The sequence below is a fragment of the Callithrix jacchus genome, chromosome 7, assembly GCF_049354715.1.
Source record: "Callithrix jacchus isolate 240 chromosome 7, calJac240_pri, whole genome shotgun sequence".
NCBI lineage: Eukaryota > Metazoa > Chordata > Mammalia > Primates > Cebidae > Callithrix > Callithrix jacchus.
In genome coordinates, this window is record NC_133508.1 from 5,187,458 (window position 1) to 5,205,746 (window position 18,289).

General features: G+C 35.9%; 1 long non-coding RNA gene across 5 annotated transcripts in view; it reads left to right on the plus strand.

Annotated features, from left to right (window-relative positions):
• LOC103794084 (uncharacterized) overlaps nucleotides 1-18,289 on the plus strand; it is a 1,005,042-nt gene that overhangs the window by 977,595 nt on the left and 9,158 nt on the right. The gene's annotated exons all lie outside the window — the stretch shown is intronic.

Genomic DNA, 18,289 nt, shown 5'->3' on the forward strand with positions numbered 1-18,289 from the left:
AGATACAAACAAACAAACAAAAACCTCTGCTCCTAAACTCCTCATGTGTGTCCATGTCTATAATCTGCTTGGCACAAGATGTTGATAGCCGGGTGTTTGCCCCAGACAGCAAGGCTGCTTCACAACCTAAGAATAAACCGATGACAGAAATACAGCAATGCAGCTCTCACATAGGAACGCCTGAGGGACTGTATGATCCAACACATGAATGGTCAGTAGCCACAGCTCTCACTATGAGAACCTGCGTGTCTGATGTGTGCTGTATATACCATCGCATCCACCTGAAGGCTGCTCAGTGATGATGGGAAAAAAAAAATCATTCATTTCATTGGCTCTAAGCAAATTTATTTTTTAAAACCACCAAGTGAAAACGAAGCCTGGGCCTTCTCAGAAATAAAATAAATTTAATTGTATACCAGCCCTTATTATTTTAAAGTAGCCACGGTCTTCCCTAGGGCTAATCTTTGGAGAAGTTGATGGTACTTGGTATGATGTAAGAGCAATCAGATAGCACCAGCCATTCTTGACAAATTCTTAACAAGCTACATCTGCCTATAATCATCCTTGACGAATTCTTAATGTGCTACACTTACTTATAATCCACCAATTGGAAAATCATGTTAACTAAGGAGTGTGATGTCTATTTCACAGGTGAGATATTTACTAAAAGTGTTAAGGTCTGTGAACCTAGTCAGGGCTTGCTATGAACTATTGAATTATTATTGTTTTCTTGAAGGCAGAGTCATTTTATCTTTTTCCTTCTTCCCATTTCAATAGTTATCTTGACCAAATTTATTTATATATATATATATACATATATATTCATATATATTTCAATATATATATGTGTATGTATATATACATATATATGTAAAATAAAATACATATATTTTACATGTATATGTAAAATAAAAGTTGAAATACATATACGTATATATATTTCAACTTTTATTTTAGATACAGGGTGTTCATATGCAGGTTTGTTACATAGTTATAGTGCATCCAGCTAGTAAGCACAGTACCCAATAGTTTTTCTACCCATATCGTGCTCTTTCCCTCCACATTCTAATAGTTCACAGTGTCTGCTGTTCTCATGCTTATGTCCGTGAGTGCTCAATGTTTTTGTTTTAGCCTGGTTTCAGAGACAATCCCTATTTCCTTCAACTATTCAGCGAAGAATCATGTTGATCACCTCTCTTCCTCTGTCCCTTCCTCCCTTCCTTCCTTCCTTCCTTCCCTCCCTCCCTCCCTCCCTCCCTCCCTCTCTCCCTTCCTTCCTTCCTTCCCTTCCTCCCTCTCCCCTCCCTCGCTCCCTCCCTCCGTTCCTTCCTTCCTTCCTTTCTTCTGTCCTTCCTTCCTTCCTTTCTTCTGTCCTTCCTTCCTTCCTTCCTTCCTTCCTTCCTTCCTTCCTTCCTTCCTTCCTTCCTTCCTTCCGTCTTTCCTTTCTTCCTCCCGAAGTCAAATTGCTGCATATGTTCCTGGAAAAATTAGGTGCAAATATAAATCAAATAATTGTAAGTTCATTACATTCAATGTTATTAAAAGGGAAGTAAAAATATAACTGCTATGCTATAAATATATCCATTGCTCTTAGAGAGATTTCTGCTCAGGAAATCTCTCTAAGAGCAATGGATACATTTATAGCCAATAAAAATCTATTTTCCCAAATAAAGAAGGGAATCTTTCCATCACCATGTAAAAGTTTAAAATCTCATGTCTGTATTTTTCTGAATGATCATTTAATGTTGTGCTACTATTGTTGAAAAATTATGCCTAGCACACTGCAAATTCTACCATCTGCCTTCAGAAACTCTCCAGAATCTCTTTCAAAGACTGATAAATTATTCATTTCCTGAGGTTGTGCGTCAGACCTTTACAGCCCATAAATAGGTAGATAGGAAATTATGCAGGGTATACCTTACAGACACAAAATTTGTAAAGGAACCCTGTGCATGTTCTGTTTTCCATGCAGAAAATGTGGTTTCATTCATTGATACGTTCTGACGTTCTTCCAGGGATTATGGAACTTTACCTAATCTAGCCATTTAATTTGCATCTAAATAGATAGGTTTTAGATTGAACCAATTTTAGATATATCAAAAAAACTGACTTCCAGCAGCATTTAATCTTCATTTGGAAAGAGCCAGTATATAGAAATCCTTTCACTTTGTGTCCTTTTATGATCAGGCCCTAGACTTCACCATATATTTATACATTTGACGACAGGATTTTACCCTTAGCTCTTCGTTTTTCTCATGTAAATTGAAACCCTTTTTCTTTTTCTGATCAATTCACTGCAAGTGAATTTTCATACATGAAAGGAGAGGTTGTCTGTGGAGCTGATTTGCCTACAACCGTAACGTGATTATTTTGGAATAATGTGACATAACAGGACCTTCTGAGAGCCACCCAATCCTGCTATTCTGCCCCCAAAGCTAATAAGCTTTTTTAGTTACAGACTCCTTGATATTTGTCGAAGTTAAGTTTTAACTGTTAAAAACATGTGAATAAATAACAGCAGTGGAGATTTCAGTTAGGCACTGTATGGCTGAACACTTACAAACTTCAGAAAGGCAACCCGTTTTTGAAATAGTGTGAGAAACTCCAGGGTATGATAGTGGAGACAACTCTATACTCACTCTGACGCGAGTGAAAAGCACAACTCTATGAACCTGCTGTGAAGCAAAATGCCATCTTCACTTTCTACCTGTGCTTAGCTCTTGCATTTGAGTCAATGTGAGATATACCTTTCTTCCCTCGAGAATCCCAGGACCATCACCTTACCATGTGTCAGTATCTACTGAAGTAGAGCATCTCTTAATCTTCATGCCTGCAATACCAACTCTAAGTAGGAACTTGAACAAAATATGTTCAGCAAAAGACACATTCAAGAATGTTTTTAGTGGTGTTACTAGTAATAGCCAAAAATTAGAAGCAACCCAATGTCCATCATCAGTAGAATGAACAAAATGTGGTATGTCTGTGCCATGAAACACTATGCTCAGTGAGAATGAGCATAACGATGTGAATTAATCATATAACATTAAGGAAGTGAGACACACACACACAAAACACATTAATCATTTACATAAAGTTCAAGCATTAACATAGGGTACCAGAAGTCAAATAAAATCACCCTTTGATGGGCAATATTATTATTTTTATAAATTAATAGCAACTGAAGCAAAGAATCCATAGGATTCTTCTGAAATTTTTATGATATTATATTTTATTTCTTCTAATATCATCCTTTGATGGGCAATATTGATTAACTGAGAAGGATCAGTAGGATTTTTCTGCAATTTTTGTAATAATATATTTCTTTCTTCTAATATCACCCTTTGATGGGCAATATTGATTATTATTCTTATAGTTAGTAATAGTACCTGAGAAGGATCAGTAGGATTCTTCTGAAAGTTTTGTGATATTTTATTTCTTCATCTGGGGGCCAGCCACACGAGCATGTTCATTTTATGAAAATTCATTGTCCTGTGCTCTTACAGTCTGTCCACATTTCTGTATGTAGGTCATATTTCTATAACAAGTTTAAACAATTAAAAAGGTCTAAAAATAACCAAAACATCAACTAGAAGAATGAATATCTTTTCCAAGTTATCAGCTCGCATACAATGTAGGAACTAAAACGCAATGAATTATCAGGAAAATACAGAGTGTCTGTCTCTTCTGTTACCAGTTTGAAACTTCCTAAAGAGATTGATTTTATCTGGAGTTCCACACATTTCATGTAGATCAAAGTAGAGCTCTGATCTAGATGTGTCAGTTCATTGCATGATTTTTGAACGGACATTCGACACTGAGTAATTATACAGATCATCACTTAGAAAGAGATCAAAATCATTTGGGGGAAAATTCTCTGACCCAACTTTTACATATGCGGCTGTCATGCTCTCAAACAAGAGAAAAAAAAAATCGCAGAAACTAGAATGCCATCCCATGCTTCCTTCATTAAAGGTCACTTTACTTCGTTGACAAAATTAGAGCAGTGATGAAGACCCAGTGCCCTCAAGGAATTTCCCATTTGGGGGATCTTTTGCAGATCTCACTTCCTGTGATGTCATAACCGTGGACTTCATCAGAGCGATTCCCACCAGTCACAGCTGACAAAATTAAGCTGTGTCATATGCGGGTGACTGAAAGGCAGAGTCATGTTTCCTCAGTTTTGCCGGCTGGGCTTTTTGATCCTCTGGAATGGTTTTGAAGCTGCAAACTCAGCGATGCTCCTACTGATTGAATTAGCACCCCGGATAGAAGTCTGATTCCTTCATCTCCCCTCCAGTGCCTATTATCCACGCGCACAAGGATTTCAATTTAGGGGTGATCAAGAAAGCAACATCTAGTTTCAAGTAGTAATTGTCTCTTTTGATGTGATCTATTTTACATAAAAATGGATGAAGATGAACATCTCTGGAGGATAACTTGACATTTTTAGAGTACTGTACGATCGGCAAGCAGTACGCCTCCTGAAATTTCACGAGGAAAATTAGCCTTCCTCCATTCGTTTTACATTATACGGTATTGATTGGTTGATCAATTTTTGGTGTAAAAGGCACTGAATTCAAATGGCCTAGCCAAAATTTGTGAAGCACGTTGCTTATAGGACCAAGTCTGGGACCAGAAGTCACGTTTCCCGAGCTCTTTGAGTTGAAGGCATTCTTGCCTTGTGAAGTTACTTAAAAAAAAAACAGTATATTATGATGCCATGTGATAATACAGATGACTGCATCTTTATGCATTCCTTTATCTTTATGATTTTGTCAGCAGACTAAATCCATCTATTCGTATAAATCCAAAACACTTCACTCATCATGGGGGCAGACACAGAGCTTCATATAAAATTTCATACATCTTGGTCCATCAGACTCTGAGCACTGAATCTTAGAGAAGAAATAAACTCACCTTTCCAAACCTTTGTTGTTCCCTAATACCAAATAAAGCAGGGGCAGGAAAAAGCTTAGTGTACCAAATGTAATAGGAAAACACATTAAATAGCTCAAGTGTTCTCCTTTAAATATTGTACTTTATCAAGTGGAAAATCTACACAGTACAAATAGAGTAAGATATATTTTGAAAGTTTATTAAAAATATCAGGCAGTCTTGATCTTCTAACGTTGACATTTCTGCTCATTGCAATCAGATCCTTGGATTTTTCTCAAGCTGTTCGAGTTGGATTCAACCCACAGTAAATTTGTATTACTTTGAAATGTAGGAAATAATGGTAGACCCCTATGATTAATCCAAAACTTGAAAATATATGTATAGCAGTTGGAGTAGGAAGGTAACTCTTTCAACTTTATCACTTTTTAGGTGGAAACTGCAAATGAGAATGATGAGAAAGGAAAACATTTCTATGTCCCAATTCCTATATCTACAGTTATATTACACCTCCTATTTTAGCGCTGTTTTCCAGTCCCAGAGGGTTAGACCCTACAGTCTTTAAAAATAAAATCAAAAATGTCAACATGCACAGAAATAAAAGTGGGTCACCATTACGTCACATAAATAGATGTGGAACGAGAGACTAACCCTTTTTATTCATATTCACTTATGTATTAGGGGATTTATATTCATTTACATGATATATAATTGGAAAGAGGTTTGTCTTAGTTGGGGAAATGTATTTTCCACATCTTGATAAGCATATTCCTCAGAATGCCGGACCCAAAAGAGGACTCTTGGTAAATTATTTCTGTGTTCAACTGAGTTTGGGAGGCTGAATTCTCCGCAGCACACCAGATGTTAGGGAGCGTAAAACCATAACAAAGACTCAGACGCCATGCTGTAAAGACACCTGCTTAACCTACCCTCCTTCTAATATTTCTAACCTTATTATCTCTCGTCATCAAAACCTATTTCTTGAGAAACACATTAATAGCCTAAGAACTACTGGGTGGAGGTAAAACATGGCGAGTGAAACAGGTGTTAAATTATAATTCAGATAGTTACCATTAACTCCATTTTAGATTTCTTTCAGTCATCTTATACTTTCGAATACAGTCATGTGCCACATAGCAACATTTTGGCCAGGACCGACTGCATATATGATAGTGGTCCCATAAAATTATAATTCCATATTTTTACTGTACCTTTTCTATGCCTAGACATGTTTAGAAACACAAATGCTTCCCATTGAGTGACAATCGCCTGCTGCGTTCAGGGCAGTCACATGCTGCACAGATTTGTAGCCCGTGCGATAGGCTACACCCTCCAGCCTAGGTGTGTAGTAGACTGCCCTCTAGGTAGATATTTTCACTCAGCGGTGTCCCTGGACAATGAAATTGCCTGATGATGCATTTCTCAGAACATATGCCCATCACATATGACGTGCACCTATAATTACTTGAGAGTACCCCACTGCCCACCTTTCTTTGTCTATGTGAATATTACTCAAAATTCAAACAGTATGCAATGCTTCACTAAAACATTTTTACACTCCAGCTCTGGGATGAATCTTCCTCTCTGGGTTTGCAGGTCCCTCTGTGTCTTGCCTGCACTATCATATGTTGTAATGGTCTGGTGACATCTGCCATCCCAATTAGACATGCAAGTTCCTTGCAGGTATAAAGACGTCATGCCTTTCATTTTCCATGTGGTGTCCCACAACCATTCTCCATCCATTTCAGCCCTGCTCTGTGCCCAGGAGGCCTCCTGTCACAGATTACATTAACTGCGTCCTTGGGCTTGGGTTTGCCCAAGGGGAGGCACAAACAGGAAGTCAGGGAGGAGAGGAATTTGCAGTGTTTCCTTGGGCCTTGGTCCTGGCAACTACAGCTCTTGAGAAGGGCCCAACCTTCACAGGTCCATCTCACAAAGAGCTCTGATAGCTATTGCCTCCCCTTTCCCCTTCAAGCCCTGTTGCCTAATAGTAATGCTTTCCTTTGTTACTGATCCTAGCGACTGTGAAGTCTTCTCTTGAACCTGCTCACCTTTGTGAATAGTCCTTCCTTAAAGTCTCCGTAGTTGAACAATCTGAGTGGCGTCCTATTTGAAGCCACAGACCTGTCTAATGCTCATGTGTTACATATCGTAACACATTTTCTAGGGTGGTGCTTTGCATAAATTAAGGATATATTTCCTATGATTAATTTATTTAATTTTTTGAGATGGAGTTTCACTTTGTCACCCAGGCTGGAGGGCAATGGCGCGATCTCAGCTCACTGCAATCTCCACCTCCAGGGTTCAAGCAATTCTCCTGCCTCGGCCTCCAGAGTAGCTGGGATTGAAGGCACCCACCACTATGCCCCTCTTCACTTGTTCATAAAACATTCCCTCATGCGAAGAGAGGAATTAAAGCAATGAGTATATGCTTTCTAATTTCTGTTTTCAACATCCACTTAATGTTTTACAATCTTAGTTATGATTGAAATTACTCTGCATAGGATTCCGTGGTGCATATTACCGAAGTTTCTTTATCCAGTCTATCATTGGTGGACATTTAGGTAGATTCCATGACTTTGCTATTGTGAAAAGTGTTTCAGTGAACATATGCGTGCATGTGTCTTTGTAATAGAATGATTTGTATTCCTCTGAGTAGCAAACTAACACAGGAACAGAAAACCAAACACTGTATGTTCTCATTTATAAGCGGGAGCTAAATGATGAAAATACATGGGCACACAGAGGGGAAAATGAACACTGGGGCCTATTGGAAGGTAGAAGGTGGGAGGAGAGAGAGGATCAGAAAAATAATGAGTACTAGGCTTACTACCTGGATGATGAAATAATCGGTACAACAAATCCCCATGACACAGGTTTACCTCTACAACAAACGTGCACATGTACCCCTGAACTTACACTTAAAGTTTTTTAAAAAAGAAATTTCTCTCCCTTTATGGAGTTTGTTTACAAAACTAGAAAATTTCTCTCTAGAGCTTAACCCACAAGTGGAGAAGGAAAGAAGGGAATCACTTTGTGATGAGTTGAGTGGGTACCCTGATAAAAACAGATTTATAATAACACAATTCGCAGAAATGAATAGCTAATGATAACTTAACACTTTGTATGCACCAGGCGCTTTCTCTTGGCAAACTGCATCACAGTTTTACATTCTTGCAACAGCTTTTTAAGGTAAATACTCTTACTCTTCCCGTTGTACAGATGGATTGTATTACAGATGTGTGTTACAATGTATATTACCTTGTACAGATGAATTATATTAACATTATGTTAATTATATTGCACAGATAAATTAATTAAGAAAATAAAATTGTGAAACATCACATAACATATCTAAAGATGAACTGAGGTCTCAATCCAGTTCTATATTGAATTGTAGAATTTAGCTCTTAATCGGAAAGCTATGTTGCTAATTTTGGACCAATTGAAATTTCCAAACTTTCCTAAATCATTTTCTCACCCTGGTCATCCATTTTCCTGTTCCTGCCCCAATCCCTGAAAGATTCCTCAATAGGTGGACATGATAACAGTGTATACAACTAGAATTTTTATAAGATTGCTGAAATTAGGGTGAACATCATCTACTCCTCTGATTATACTACAATTTTTTCAGTAAGTCCTGCTATAAAAACAGTGTCTTTGGCATTTTCAACCATATAACTAAGGAGCATGTTATCTCCCAAAGTTAATACCCCCACGTAACCTGTGCACTTCCCAGACTAGCCTTGAACTCAATATAGTTGTCAAAGACTTTGTTTCCCCATAACCTTATGTATCAGTACTGTTTTCATTAAATTATTATTGTTTACAAAATTAACATAAATTTACATTAATTATAATGTAACACTTCAGCTGCATGAGGCCAGGTGCTTGACTTCTGGAAGAGAGATTGACATTTTAAGGAAGAGAAGCTTGTTTTCTAGGACACCTAGGATCCAAGCAAGGCTGTGCAGAGTGGGCTTTGCCCAGGATAATGAGGATCTGACCACTTTTTTTAAATCTGTTGGTTTACCAGTGTGCCACGTTGCCCACAGCACTCTGCAGCATGCTTTGCAGATATCATCCTTTTAGTGAAGTAAGCTACACTTGGACTCTTTCCCAAGTTTATGTGCCACTGAAGATTTACTGCCAATTTGATTTATGAACTTCCTTTGCTCAGATCCGATATCAATAGAATGCATGACCCTATTCTTTTCCTTCTATTCAAAGTTTTCCTGAACATAAAAATAAGCTGTGTTAGATGAAAACATGTGTGATATTCTCTTTGCATTGGAAGACAGACCAACATAGGGGTGCAAGGGGAGGGTTGTAAAATGAAAAAGACTACAATTCTAAACGCGAAAAGAATTCCACCCTGAAATATTTACCTCTAGCACCTTAAGTAAGACATTTAGCTTTGGGGGTCCTCAGACTCCTAAAAGTAGTACAAGAAAAATACTTCTGGCCCTAACTTTTTTTGTACATAGAAAATCATATGTCAAAGTGCTTTGGAAGGAATAAAACATTATACAAAAATATAGTAGCTTTGTAGTTTTTTAATGACCTTGTCAGAGACTAGCGATAGAGTCATCAACAGGTTTCCTCTTGCTTTCCCATCTTCCTGCATGACGTATGACAAAGACAGTCCTGGAAGGAAGACATGCCTCTTTGCTTCCACATCACACTTTCTATCAATGCTTCTCCCCAACTCCTTAGTTCCTTCTATCATCATGATGGTTTGGCTCCAGATTTCCCAGCAATCTAGTTTAAAAAACCAGAGACATTAAAATTAAAATTCTGAGTAATTTTGAGAAAATAATTTGACCTGTTTGAGACAGAGGTTTTCAAATAGCTTTACTCTGAAGTTGGAGTGTATTCTTTCACATATTTATTTTATATTCATCTTTAAGCATTATATATATTTTGCATGTTTTCAAAATTACTTAACGGGATATCATATACTCCATGTCATTCTGATTCTTTTTGCTTAAATTTTGTTTTCCCGGGCTTATCTATATGGAGATATAAATTCACATTTAGAAGTTTTAACTATGTGCACATTTGTATGGCAATACCAATTGTTTTTATCAATTTCCCATTAATTGTAATTTTAGTACTATATCATAGACAATGCTGCAATAGACACCATTGACTATATCTTCATTTGCAACTGAGTGACAGATTCCCTGCCAAATTTCAGGATCGGAGACAATTTGCAGGGTCGAATATATTAAATATTGACAAGTTGTTTTGAAATGTAATTGTACCAACTTCCACTCTCACCAGAAATATGTAAATGTCTATTTCTCCACATTCACCCAAAACTTGTTTCATACTTTAATTTTTTTCTCTTTATTGTGAAATATGTAACATATACAAAAGGGTGAAAAAAGAGCAATTTTAAAGACAAGACAGAGAAGGGAAGAAGAAAAAGAAGTAAACATTTATGTGCCTATAACACAAATTAAGAAACAGAACATTCATATTTCACTCTCTTTCCTGAACTTTTCTGCAATTTGGGTTTTTCATGCTCTTGCTTTTTTCATAGTTTTGCCATATATTAATACACAAATAAGCAGCATGTTAATTAGGTTGTTTTTGAACTTCATATACGTGACACATAATAATTTGAATTCTTTTATACCTGATTTCTTTTGCTCAACATTGTATTTTAAAAGCATCCATGTTGCTGAGTATAGCTTTAGATTATTTTCACAACTATAAAGTCTTTCACTTAGAGAATACAAACAATGCTTAATTACTGTTAATTGACATTTAGTTTTTGTTCAGGTTTTTATATTCATGTTTTTGCTTAGTTTTCTTGTTATTTGCTTTTGCTGTAAAATCCAGAGAAGCTCTTTATGTTGTGGTAGATGCCCTCTGAAGACAGCCATCATCAATTGTGTCCTTATTGCTTAGTTTTCTTGTTATTTGCTTTTGCTGTAAAATCCAGAGAAGCTCTTTATGTTGTGGTAGATGCCCTCTGAAGACAGCCATCATCAATTGTGTCCTTACCTGGTTTCAAATGTTTCTACATCCATCAAGCCGTGGAGTCAGTTTTCCATCTTCTAGAATCTGGACTGGCCTTGTGATTTGCTTTAATCAATAGCATCAAGCAGAAATAATACTGTGCAATATCAGATCTAGATTGTATGTGGCCTGGAAGCTGTCCCTTTCGCTCTTGACTTTATTTCACCCTTATTATTAAAAGATATTTTAGCTGGGTATAGAAATCTAACCTAACTTTTTTTTTTTTTTTTAGGACTTTGAGGATACCTTCCACTATCTTTTAGCATTAATATTGCTGTTAAAAAGTAAGCTATTCCTCTGATGGCCAGTTCTTTAAGGCATTCCCTTTCCTATCCACACTCCTGAATGCAGTTTCTCTATACTGCTTTAGGCAAAAACCTCTTATTCATTCAATACTCTGTATTTATCAGATATATATAACTTTATTTATATAGCTATTTATTCATATATGTATGTATGCATGTATGTATTGAGATTTAATTCTTTTAATCTGTGAATGGTTTCTTTTATCATTTATAAAGAATTCTTAGCAACTATCTGTGAAAATGTTTATCTTCCATAGCCATTCTCTGCTCTCCTTCTAGGACCTTAATTAAATATGTTGTAAAACTTGTTTACTTACCCTTTAAATCCCATAATTTTTATCGTGGTTTATTTTGCAATCTTTTTGTTTCTACATGTTGTGTCTAAGCAATGTCTTCTTACATATATTCATGTTTATTAATTTTACCATTGGCTATATTTAATCTGGCACTAATACTATTCATTGAATTTGTAGTATCAACTGTTAAGTTTTCACTTCTAGAAAATCTATTTTTTTTTTCAAATATACTAGGTCGCTTTATAGCTTCTTGTTATATACAGATATTTTCAGTGTTGTCTTAGATTATTTTAAACATAGTATAATGTGGTGATTAATTTTGTGTCAATTTGACTAGGCCAAGGATGATCAGATACCTGATTAAACATTATTTCTGACTGTGTCTCTGGGAGTCTTTCTGAAAGAGATTAGCATTTAAATTGGAGGACTGGATAAATGGATCCCCCTGCTATGCATAGGCATCATCCAGTCCACTGAGGGCCTGAATACAATGGAAAGATAGAGGAAGGTTGAATTGACTATACCTGATCACTTGAGCAAAAACATCAATCTTTTTTTGCCTTTGGCTCTCCTGGTTCTCAAGTCTTCAGACTCAGACTGGACTCTACACCCTCAGCTCTTTGCCACTCAGACCTTTGAATGATTCCATTGGCTTGTCTGAGCATCCAGCTTGCAGATGGCAGATTATGGCACTTCTCAGACTCCATAATTGTATGAGCCAATTCCCTATAAAATTCTTTATAGCTATATCTCTCCAATTGTTTCTGTTTCCCTAAAGAACCTTGACTAATACAGTAAGCATAATTGGTTTACAATTCTTATTTGGTGTTTCTAATATTTGACATCTTTACCAGTTTATATTGATTCTCTGTTTTGTTTTATCCTTTTCTTCTGATGGTTCCTTGCCATGGTGCCTTATTTCCTTGTATATTTATTAATTTTTAACTATATGGTCTAATTGTCCTTGAAAAATTATCTGTGGGGTTACCATGAGGCCTGTGATGAAGATTAATGCTTTCTTCTAAAGAAAGTGAATACCTTCCTCCTAATCCTGCGTTTTCTTTGGTTAGGCACCTAGGGACTTTCAGTCAGGAAGTAGTTTAAACTAAATTCTAAATTAGTAAATTTGCATCACTCGGGTGATGCAAATCTCAACTAAAAATGCACACAGGGATTCGGAAACTTTTCTTTTTCTTCCTCATGTTCAGTGCAAAACCAGCTTTCCTTGTGACTGTTTGAGGCTGGGGCAGGAAAGGTTTACTTCTGATTCATTGTTTCTCTAAATCTAAAAGAATGAAAAGAATCCCCTGCTAGTTCTGGGTTTTAAATTATTCATTTTTCATCTCTAAGGTCCATTTAAGATTATCAAATGATCTGAAGGCCGTGGCAGTTTGACTGCTTCGTTTACATCTCTGTCTTTTGTCCCTAGATTTTTCCCTGGTAATTTCTTAGTATTTGCATTTTAAGTTTTTAAAAAAGTTTTTAATCTGCATTTTCAATTATTTTCAGTGACTGGATAGGTCCAAATAACCATTCTTCCATAGCCTAGGAAGTAAACATCCACCCATCAATTGTTAAAATTGTATTTCTTATATTTTTAATAGCCCGATGTGTAATTTGATACTTTTCCAAATCTGCTTAAAATGTTTGTTTATTTTGTTTATGATGCTTTCAAACTTTATTTCTTTAATAAGCTAAACCAAATTATTTTATGTTTTATATTCTATAATGTACAGATCTGATAACTAAGATTATTATTCCTATGGCACTCAGTCATAAAATCTTTTCTCATTACTTATTAATTTCTCAATTGGGAGCTAATTTCCTTAGACTTTTATCAGTAAAAGTAATTTGAAGCCTAGTTTTAGACATATTTCACTGGAGAGTCTTTGTGTTTGCTTCTTCCAGGCTCTTTGAGACGCTTCCAACCTAGCCTGATTATAAATTAAATTTTCAGCTTAGTATTTTGTGTGTCATACAGGTAGCTGAATTTCATCTACAGCTATAAGGGTAAGTTTTATAGTCAGAAAAATGTTCTACTCTTGCCGAGGCAAAGGTGGGTACTTGTAGTTCTTCTCTTGCTTACTCTCTGAGCTGGTCACACGTTGCATATTCTTACTTAGCGGAGGGGTCTTTTATTTGAACTCACCCTGCAAAGGGACACAGCTCTCTCTCTGGTCCTCCTCCATGCACAACCCATTGAGACTCAGTCCTTAGCCCACCGGAAATGTTCACACCTTTCATGGTCAAAGTCAGTGCCAACACTACCTCACCTTTGGAGAATTGTACTTTCTCTATTGATCTTCTTTTTTCTTACTCTTTTCTTTCTTAGTCTTAAAAAAGGTATTTTACATATTTACCCTTTGTTTTTATATGTTTGACAATGAAAGGTGTTTCTCTGTCTTTCAGAGAATCATATTCTGAAAAGTGGAGTTCATCCTATGCCTTCAAACTTTCCTAATTGTCTTCTTTCTTTCAGCCTGACCTCCACTGATGTTTATTATATCCCCGTACATCACACTTACCTACATTTTGAACTTAATAAATGTTTGCTGAAGTAAATTGTTGCTAAATAAGAGAAAACGTGTTAGTTATTTTTCCAAATGGATAATACATGATTGGCACAAAAATAGTAGATGAAAAATACCTTTCTTGACCAGTTTTTAGCTTTGAATTTTATAGATATTATTAATTTGCAAAAATAACAATTAAACTAATTATTGTATGAGTTATATTGTCTCTTAACTATTATGTTGTGTGTGGTAACACAAAGTTATGTGTGACCTTAGAATTTACCCTGCAAACATTAGATATGCACATCTATCTTCTTCAATTTATTATAATGTTTCTAGTCTTTCTATTATTAGCATCATTATTAGATAGTATTTTAGATTTATGCAAGAGCTTATTCCAATAACTAAATGGGTTTTGTGGAGACAAACAGTTAAAAATTTAGTCTGATTTACCTACTTAACACCATTAATCTCAGGCCAAAAACAGAGGTTGCTGTCTGAAACAGCTTTCAACTATTAATAGACATGTAATTTATACTCAGTCAAGTCTATGTGTGGTTAGTGGTGGGAGGTTTTGAATTGTGAGGGTAATATACAATGACATCCCTTTTCACTCAGAAACCTGAAGGAACCATAATAAATGCTTTAAAATTCTCAAAAGTAAGGAAGGAACAAAAGACAATCAACTTTGGCAAGTTGGGTAAGCAGGGTAACACGGAACACAGTATTGAATAATCACAGAGGGGCTTCCTGGAGACATTATTCTCAGAAAATCACAAGGATCCCAAGCAAGGAACTTGGAAATTACTGCCATAGATACCCTGTCCAAGATTATCAACAGTCCTGAATCCAAAATATTTTAGCCCAATTCTCACAATCTATATTCACTCAACACAGAGAACTTCTTTCAAATCACTTGAGTTTAAGGATGTTATAATTCTAGGCATTTACCTGAAAAGGAAGATTTAAATGAAATTATGTTATAATTGGAGCTTCCAAATAACGTCAGATAAACCAGGATGACTTCAACTAATTATTTCCTTTCCCCATGCTCATTTGGAGTGTAGGTGCAACCTTTCTAGCCAATTTGTAAAATAAGAAACACATGACCCTTTCTAGGGTCTAGCTTCTATGTATGAGCTCAGTGCTGAACAGAACATTTGAATTCTTGTCATTATTAGTGGGGACACTACACAGTGACAATCTAATAGGAATTAGAGTCTGATTTGTTATTTCACTAAACCTTAATCTTTCGGAGAGTTGTGTTTACCTTTCTGTAAACCCTCCCCACCAGAAAAAAAGCTTATACACCATAATATCTTTTCTATAAGAAAATTAAAAATGAGAACGGTCTGATAAAAACAAGAATATTTTAAGATAGCGGTAGCAGTACTTGACTTTTCCTGCCTAAGTGAGAATTTCCTGTCGAGAGAGTTGACAAAGCGGGTTTGAGGCAGTTTTCCTGTAATTAATTTTCTTTGTGTGTGAATTTAATACTGATGCAAAGGTGTTGCTCATTTGACATCTCCAAGGCTTCATGTCTAACCACCCAACAGGAAAGGAGCAACAGGGCTTCCCAGAATTCCTCATTAATTAGCTTCAATCCTCACTCGATGATACTCATCCACTCATCTAAGACTGCTAATTGTTATCAATTGAATGATTTTCAGGATGAAATCAATACCTACGAAGAATATAACTCATTTACATTGCTTGTTGAACAGCTAGGTGACAAGAAATGTTCATACTTATGACTCTGGGCCAGATTTGAACTTCTGCTAAACAGAGACATAGCATTATGTATGCAAAGAGCATTGAACTTGAAATAATAATGACTGGATTCTTGTTCTACCTGATTATGGATAAATTAAATAACCCAAGGGCTATGAGACTTCATTTCTTCAATGGCAAAATACAGATGAGGTCAAAGTCTTTTCTAATGGTAAATATTTTATAAATTGTGATTTCCGGGACACTAATCAAACTCTATGGTTTTATGTAACAGAGAAAGCTCAAAATATATATATTCTGTGATGTCACAACTATTGTGTTAAACATCTCTCCACTTTAGTCAAGAGAAAAATAAGAACTTTGAAATATCTGCATCTATTTCATTTTCTCTTTCTATTCAATGTTTGGCTTTTACAGTGAAACTAACTGAGATATTTGAGAATATAAAGGGTTTTGGATGAGTGAACATGGAGTGACTGGAGCTCTCAGGAAAGAATTTAAAAGATCTCAGAGGCATGCAGCCACATTATATAAACATATTTTGAACTGTACCATCCTATCTATAGTACTGGCGCCACCATTGCATTAAGTGAAATTCTATCCAAAAATTGGGAAGGTGCTCTGAGTTTGTTTGTCTGTCTTCTGTTCTTTCTCAAAATCCTTAAATGAAAATGAAGGTAGTGTAGACAAATGTGCCCAGTCTTAAAAAGCTCCTAACTGGACTGAGAACATTTTAATTGCAGCCAACTTTGTCAAAACTGTCACTCCAGCCTCAAAGTGATTCCTAGGGGGAACTTCAAGTTACATTAATTTTTCTGGATGCTCATTCTTTTGAACTCTAAGAAAATGTATTGCTCTTTCATTTTTCTTTTCCTTTCTAAAGGAAAGGATGGGAGGAAAATGGAATAGAAACAGTTGCATCTCTAACTTCTGAAATCCAACAGACTGCTTCCATGCCAGTCTATTAGAGTTGTCACGAAAATGCATTTACTCATCTTTTATGCATGCCTCCCCTGCCCCATCAACTAAAATAAAGTTTGTATTTATTTTTTCTGGAAATGTCCAAAGTGGCCCTGGCTAAGCTTCAAATCTATTTTTCTATATGCCGTGGCTTTAAATGTGGCCGTCTGTACTCGGCAAACAGAGATAACTGGAGTAAGCTCAACAATAACTGAAACTTGACAAAAATGCAAGGGCAACTGACTGTCAAAAAGTGAAATTGCGATTTTCATTTGATGAATCGTAAAACCCTCTGCTGGTGCAGTAAGGCTTCTCCTCCTTAAATTTCTCATCATTTGAAATCATTGCTGTGAGTTATTTGTTTTACCCAGGTTTTAAACAAGAAACATGTATCTTTTCTATTTGCATGCTGTACTGTACAGAATTTAAGAAGTCATCCTTTCACGATAAGTGTGTCTGAAAAGTTATTGTTTTACTCTGTGCCAATGACACAACTCAGCTTGGTTGGAGGAGAAGACATGAAGGCTCTTACACATGTTTGAATGAAATGACTCGATATGAATATTCACTACTAAAATTATCTGCCCAGAAATGGCCTTGATTGCCATCTTTTCCATTTATCATCTTTACTACATGATTATTTAAACTAATTCAGATTTTTTTTTAGAAATCATATTTTCTTAAGAATTCAGCCTCTTCCCCGAGCAGTAGACTGATTTCTCCCTCAATAGCAGAGTAAGGAAGTCATCTCTTTTCTGTTTGACTTAAATCCCTCCTGATCTTTTATATTAATTTTTTTCTGATATATAAAAGAGAAATCCAAGTTCTAAATCTATTCTTATGCTTTTAAAAATAAATGTTGCCATATATATATATATATGAATGGGGGGAAATATAAACATGGCAACATTCATTTGTAAAAGCATTAGAATAGCATATTCTGTTTTGAGAATCCCAATTATACAGAATGATAGGCCTGTATCTCAGATGAAATCATTTTGTAACGAACAGCAGTGAGCAATCATCATATTGGACATCTTTTAACTCCATTCTACCTTAGAAATGTGACTTCAAGCAAGTTGCCTAGTCTCTCTGGGCTTCAATTTCTTTCCTAGTGGAATGAGGAATTTTTTTTTTCTCTGCTTATTTGTTTATTGTCCTCAAGAAAAACACAATATTGTCAGGCTCCCTCACTCCTATATCCGCTGTATAGCAGAGGACCGGGTAGTGCCATTGCTGGGTTGTCTAATGCGGACTGCGCCTTTTTGAGGTCTGGTGGGTTTTGTTATGAATGTTTTTCCTTGGGATATAGCAAACAAATACTATCAGTTTGCCACCAATCATACTTTGCCATGAATTACACATAAATTTTTGTGAAGCGTTTAGTTGAATTTGTCTTTAGGCAACAATGGTAGATTTTTTTTTTCCAAAAAGAAAAATATTCTTCAAGAAATTTAGGAATAACTCCTAAAATGGAAATTTATTGTATATTCTGTCTGTAATTTTTAAATATGGTATTATGATCCAGACATTGATTTTTTTCCATTCTGCTATGAAAAAT